At 36.2% G+C, this 7,058-nt stretch overlaps 1 protein-coding gene across 2 annotated transcripts in view; it reads left to right on the top strand.

The window, feature by feature from the left end:
* Positions 1-3,598: 3,598 nt before the first annotated feature.
* Positions 3,599-7,058, top strand: part of LOC149089725 (CD109 antigen-like) — a 105,716-nt gene continuing 102,256 nt past the window's right edge. Inside the window, exon 1 of one of the 2 annotated variants that reach the window (XM_089240921.1) lies at positions 3,599-4,004. The gene's annotated coding sequence lies outside the window, so the exon portion shown is untranslated. The remainder of the gene's footprint in view (positions 4,005-7,058) is intronic. The other variant, XM_089240768.1, reaches the window with a different exon arrangement.

Below are 7,058 nucleotides of genomic sequence, written 5' to 3'. Positions count from 1 at the left end.
TGATCTTTATGCAACTTATCGCCAATGTTATGGACAACGTAGCGGAATATCCAGATAACGTAGATTCACGGAAGAGCTTCGAGTAATACGTAAAAATAACACATGTTTTTGTTGGTCGTAAACCAAAACTGATCCGTTCTCATTATAACCGGGATAATATGCAAATGCATAAGTGCATGTGTAAACAACGGCATATTTTAGCACTTTTTATAGTTAACTAGCAAAAATACCCGGTGCTGCCAGGGTTTTCTTCAATTACTGGGAGGATTAGAAAAAGTAACAAACCATTATAAAGAAATAAATTGTTATACATAAATACTGGCAGCATTAAAGAAGAGGCAAACCATTGTAAAGGCATATACATGTCTGAAACGCATTGTTTGAGAACCACGGTAACCAAAGTAAACATTCCGAAAGTGATTGTTGAGGCAGAGGAACTATTGTTGCTCGACGGTTTTTCACCCATTTTGGGCATTTACCCTGCTCGTACGAACTTTTAAAGTAGCCTACGGTTCAATCACGGTCCTGTTTGGTATATGTGCAAAATTTGGCGACAATCGGTCTAAAATTGTAGATTTGCATAAAGGACGGACAAACATACCTACATACTTTCACATTTATATATACATAAGATGCATATGAATGCATAAAATCACCAAAATTTTAGAATAAGAGCATATTTTTAGCATTTTTCAATTTTTTAATCGCATTGTACTAATGTTTCCAAGATTATTTTTATGTTCTTTATTCTACAAATTTAATGGTTTCATTAATTTTTTTCAAGGAAATATTTCACCATTAAATCTTGTTCATTTTAAGGCATATTTTTAGACATTTTTAAATGCATATTTTTAGACATTTTTAAATGCATATTTTTAGACATTTTTAAATGCATATTTTTAGACATTTTTAAATGCATATTTTTAGACATTTTTAAATGCATATTTTTGCACCTACTATATACAGGGTGATTATGATTAAAGTTCCTGTGTAGTCTGAGCAGTATCCGAATATTGCCAAAGTTTTAGGATATCTTAATAAGAACATGGAAGAGAGATTTATAAGATTAAAAAAAAAAATAGTTCAATTTTCAACCACCAGGTGAAAAACTTTTTCCCATGTAACATATAGAATATATACCAAGTTTAAATGGAATATGTCCTCCAGAACGGGCGCTACATAGGTCGGTAGTAGTGTCAGTATACTGACGGGTGCTACATTGGTCTGAGCCTTTAGTCTATGGTCTGAGCAGTGTCAGTATACTGAAACTACTCCGACCTATATAGCGCCCGTACTGGTAGACGTATATCATTGAAACTTGGTACATACGCTAAAGCGCCACTCTTTCACCTGGTGGTCGAAAATTGAACTTTTTTTAGTCTCACATAAATCTTTCTTCATTGACTCATTAAGATATCCTAAAAATTTGTCTGTATTCGGATAAACAGTTTGAAAGAAAAACTACTCAGAGTACGGGGATTTTAATTTTATAATCACACTGTATATAAATGCATGTTTTCTTCATTTTTTTTTCACATAATTTTTTAGTTCTACAGCATATTATTCTTTTAGTCCATACTTTAGTGCTTTCAATATGCATATTTTTTGTTTTTAACTTTTGAGCACATTTTTGTTTTTTTAGGTCATATTTTTGCATTTTCCAATGAACGTTTTTTATTTCTCCATTTTTTGCGCATATTTTTCTTCTTTAGAGAAATTGAAACATTTTTGAATGCCTATTTTTTTCATTTTACGTACATTTTTCCAAAATTCCTATATATACTGTTTAGGGTGTGTTGGAGAATTTTTAAGCCATATTTTTTATTTTATGCTTATTTCAATATTTTTGAATGCATATTTCGACATTTTTGAATACATAATTCAGCATTTCTAAATGCATATTTTCACAATTTTTATGAATTTCATGGTAGGCCTATATCTCGGCATTTTTAAGTGCATATTTATATTTTAAGTGCATATTTCAGTGTTTTTTTAGCATATAATCCGGGCTCTAGTTCTCATAATTAGCTGATATATTAGTTAAGGATTAAAATTCAATGTGATGGAGTATCTTGTGAAAGGGTGTCTTTGATAATTAATTATGATGAATAAATACACTGAGGCTTCATGAAGCCCAAGTACGAAATGAACCGGAAATGTTTTGCCTGATTATTTGAAAACCGTTTCAGCTGCAGATTCGGAACCTAAAAAAACTGAAGAAAATAAACTCGTTGTTTTAAATACTTTCAGGTTCTTAGAATTTACCACAATTGATTAGATTATTTGATATTAATATTGATTAAAGTTTTAAAGGGTAGAGCAAGGAGTCCCAAGTCAGGGCAACACCTCCATAGATAAGATATAGACTTATGTATAGGGGGTGTTGGTCATGGCCGGACTTAAACACGCTTCCGAATTGATGACGATTTTCATTAATTGCGAAATTCATTAATTCTCGATTTTAATTAATACTTAGCAAACTTGGAATTTTTTTTTTTGTTGGCATCTCTCCTCATGCCAACAAAAAAATTTCCAGGGCAAAAACTTTCTAATTGGAAGTTAGAAGACGGGGGATCGTATAAAAATTTCGATTTTTTTTTGTTTGTTTCGCACTTTATTTTCACTCTCAAAACTGGTACAGGGTTTTTTCGAAAGAGTTTTGCGCTTTTTTTTTTTAAATTGAAACTATACCTCTACGACGGACGGTTGATGAGATAAAGGCCGCATTAGCAGTTACAGGGGTATGGCACTGTACTCGTGAACTGCTGATCTTAGAGGTATACTTCCAGGAAAAAGTTTTTTCGTGTAGTACTCAGATGTGTCATTTATGTTTCAAGGGGTTGTATAGTTATTGAAATATATATATATATATATACACACACACACACACACGGACACTCTGTGCTCCAAAACCCAATCGGAAAGTTGTTGCCCTGTCCCTCCTGATGTCAACGAAGAAAATTCCATACTTCTAAGTACAATATTTACTGAAATATTCGAATCCAAAAAACGGAGGAAAGTTAGGAAAAAAATAACGTTAAATGCGGGAAAACCGTTTTACTGGCATTTAATGCTGTTTTTTCCTCAAATTTTTGACCGTTTTTCGGATTCGAATATCTCAGTGTCACTTAGAAACGAGGAATTTTTTTTTGTTGGCATGAGGACAGACAGGGAAACAAATTTCTAATTGTGTTTTTGAGCACAGGGCTTCCGTATGAAAATATATATTTTTAATAACTATACAACCCCTTCAAACATGATTGACATATCTCCCCGGACTCTTGCCACGAATTTCCGAGGTTGCTCGAGCACCCACAGCCCCCGCCTCCGACGCTACTGTCATTCGGGACTAAGGGGGGGGGGCTAGAAATTATTAATTATTTACGCACCGGGCCCCCCCTCCCTCCCTCCCTCCCCCCTTGTCTGTTAAGGGCGACCTTGGATCTATATTCCGATACTGTAACTGAATAAGTGAACGGCCCCCCCCCCGTTTTCCATAAGAAAAACGTTGTTCGTGAGAAAGTACCACCTGGGCCCCGAGGGCGCTGCAATCGCTGTCACAAGAGGATGATGCTAGAAAGGTGAGCGAAAGTTTTTTAATACAATCCCAGTCACTGTTCGCGAAAGAGGAAACGAGTCAAATCGTCGGTCGGTCTTTTCCCTTCGATATATCGAGTCGCGTGTCAAGATTCAGATAAGAAAGAGGGGGAAAAGAAAAGGAGAGAGACAACAATATATATAATGAACAATAGTAATTTTATTAATGAAGTGGCACGTGAATGACCGTAAAAAATCATCGCCGCGTTGATTTAATTTACGATTTTTCTCGGCTCTTGTGTGTGAGTGATTTTTACACCTGTTCTTGGTTGTAAAAATTTTTTTTTTTATATTTATATTGTGTCAGCGTGGAATAAATATAAAACGAGTTCTTCGGCCTTTCTTGGAGATTTTCGGTGCACTTACCGGTTGGATACTCGTCTTGGGATTATATTGAAACACGTCCGGTGAGTAAATATTTTCGAAACACTATTATTTTTCAGATAATTACTTAGAAACAAAAAGTTTTCAATTTATTGTTCATGTATTATTGAAGAATCGAAGTGTGTTGTGAAATATGATGAAATGTCTACTCGGCGATGCGCACGTTATATTTGATTACTCTGCGATTAATGACTACAATTGTTTTGGAAATTGATATACATAATATCACCGCTTCTCAACTTCCCTTTTCCTTTATGGATTCCTAGAATCAAGATTCGTTCAAACCGTGTTTCATGGGGAACCTTTGAATCAATATCCACTTTCTAGGAATCAATGTTCATGGAAAACATTAAATAATATCCACTTTCTAGGAATCAATGTTCATTTAAAACATTAAATAATATCCACTTTCTAGGAATCAATGTTCATGGAAAACATTAAATGATATCCTCTTTCTAGGAATCAATGTTCATGGAAAACAAATAATATCTAAGTTCAAAAACCAATAATTGATATCATATTACATGTTAATGAATGGAGATATTAAAACCATATCCATGTTCTAGGGCACTGTAACAATATATTTTTTAATGCCGTACTTAAAAGAGAATTAAATCACCGAGGCGCCTTATAAAATCTAAAATGTATATTTTTTAAATAACAATTTACATATCGTAAAATTTTAAGTAATGAATTACAATTTTCCAATATGAATGTGACACTTACTCGGATGAGACACGTGCGTGTTGGAAAAATTGGCCGTCTTGTATATTTTGGTGTCTCCCCCCCCCCCCCACGTAGAATATTGCCAAACGCGGAGTTTATTTTGATAGTAAATTATGCATAATTGTTACATTATCATACTCTGGAACAATGCCTTAAAAAACGCTGTTTTAAAAGAGGTCTGCCAAAAATTCATGTTTGGCCAGGGCCCGAATAATAAATGAACAATCTCACGCAGGGCCGTAACTAGGATTTTTGTATGACTTTGCTACTCGGAGCAAACATGATTTTGCCGCTCCTCAAAATTCAAAATTCGATAATTTTATAACGGTGTTCACCTAAAATTTGCCACCCACAGCAGTTGCCTCCCTTGTCCCCCCTCTAGTTCCGGCCCTGATCTCACGGACCTCGAAAAGAATAAAAGGGTCGAGAAAAAGCTGTTTGGCACGACATAATTGAAATAAGGAAGGCAGGGTCGTATTTCCAGTGGTGTAGGCGCATGCTTGCCCGGAATGCAAGAAGGGCCCTGGATCGAGTCCCGGTGGAGATCAGATGCTTTTTCTTTCCGAGTTCACCTCGGCATAAAATCCAGGAAACATCTGTTTGCTTGATTACTGTAATTATTGGCCATTATTATTTCTCTTCTATATCTTCTTAACTGTACCGTCATTATGTGTAATTTGATGCTTTGAATTTTGTTTGGTTAGGATCAAACTTATTTTGGTGCGAAGGGTCCGTTTAAACAGGATTAAAACAAATTACATACTGTATTTCATTTGACTGTTTTTAAATTGGACATCCTATGGAATTGAGCTGTAATTTATGAAGTAGTTTGACGCTCCTTCTCAGCCCAATATATCAAGAAAACAGATATTTTCTGAATTTTATGCCGAGGTGAACTAAAAGAAATGAAAGTCATCGGGTCTCTAATCCGGGCCCTTTTGCAATCCGGGCAAGTGGACCTGGAAAATATGCAGAAAATATCTATTTCCTTGATATATTGGGCTGAGAAAAGAACCGTCTATCTCTGCCGTCCCACCTGGAAGTCATTTGCTGAAGTTAAGAGAAAGGCTACTAAAATGCTTCTACTTCAGCACCGCACGCCACAGTTCATAAACTAAGGAAGGCAGGGTTGCGTCTCCAGTGGTGTAGATGGTAGCATACTTGTGCGGAATGCAAGAGGGGGCCTGGGATCGAGTCCCCTGTGGAGACTTTTCTTTCTGAGTTCACCTCGGCATAAAATCCAGAAAATATCTGTTTCCTTAATTTAACGCTGCTTTTAAATTCAACTGCTCACAAAAAGCCAAAAATTAAAATTGTATCGATTCATAGATATGTCATGTAAAAAAATGTGTCCTTCGTTTTATAGAAAGGCAAGGAAATATAGACAGTGACCCGGGCTTGGGTTATAGACGGACCTTCAAAAGGACTTAAAGGGGTCCTACATAGATTTTTTTAGTAAATGTGTATAGAGAGAAAAAAATGAAAGAAAAAATTGATTTCAGAGACTTTTTCATGTCTTGGAGTGTTATTTATTAATTTAACATGATAATGTAAATACCTTACATGTGTTTGTACACACGAATTTTTATGGAACAAAAATTGCTTCTACAGCTTAGTAAGTTGTAGAAGCAATCTCTATTCCATTTCGCTTATGTGTCTTTCGAATCTTAGTATCTTATATAAGATTCGAAAGACACACACAAGTGAAAAAAGTAATTTTGAGGTTTGCAAAAATCCTTAATAGAATGGATTCAAATTAGCCGACCCGTCCCCGTTATAATATACGATCAATTGCGAAGAGTCATGAAGTCGGTGGGGGTAAGAACGTCAAAGTCACATAACACAATTTCCCATGGTCACGCTCAACACGAAGGCAGATGGTGCAGCCGCAGTTGTCGAACCATAACCTCCGTCTCCTCTTCTCGCTGTTGCACATCGTGATCCATCCATCCAACCATCTCACCATCCCTGATCTAACCTCTTTTCCACAACTAATCTCTTCCCCCTCTTTGGGTGGATTGGAATCCTCTGAATGCCTCCCTCATCCGGCTGCCGGTTTACTATAATGGAGGACGAAATTGTGTTGAAACCATTCCCAACGGCGATCACCTATATGCAAAAAAATATACACTTTCGGTTACCCTACTTTGTTTACCTCTTTTGCTGGACCCCGGAACCATACTCGTGTCTTTGAAACGGGGGGGGGGGGGGTCTATGCGGTGTCCATAATAATAACATCTGTTGCCAATGGTTTTCTCCTAAATGGTATTGCTCGTAAACAAAACACTCATCAACCATCCCCTTCCCGGCCATCTGCGGTTAACTGGTGACATCCCGAAGCCTGTAATCAT

The sequence above is a fragment of the Pholcus phalangioides genome, unplaced genomic scaffold (assembly GCF_987345545.1).
Source record: "Pholcus phalangioides strain wild (caught in Gottingen) unplaced genomic scaffold, Ppha-v1.0 ptg000001l_1, whole genome shotgun sequence".
Classification (NCBI taxonomy): Eukaryota; Metazoa; Arthropoda; class Arachnida; order Araneae; family Pholcidae; genus Pholcus; species Pholcus phalangioides.
This window is presented reverse-complemented; position numbering and strand designations above follow the sequence as displayed.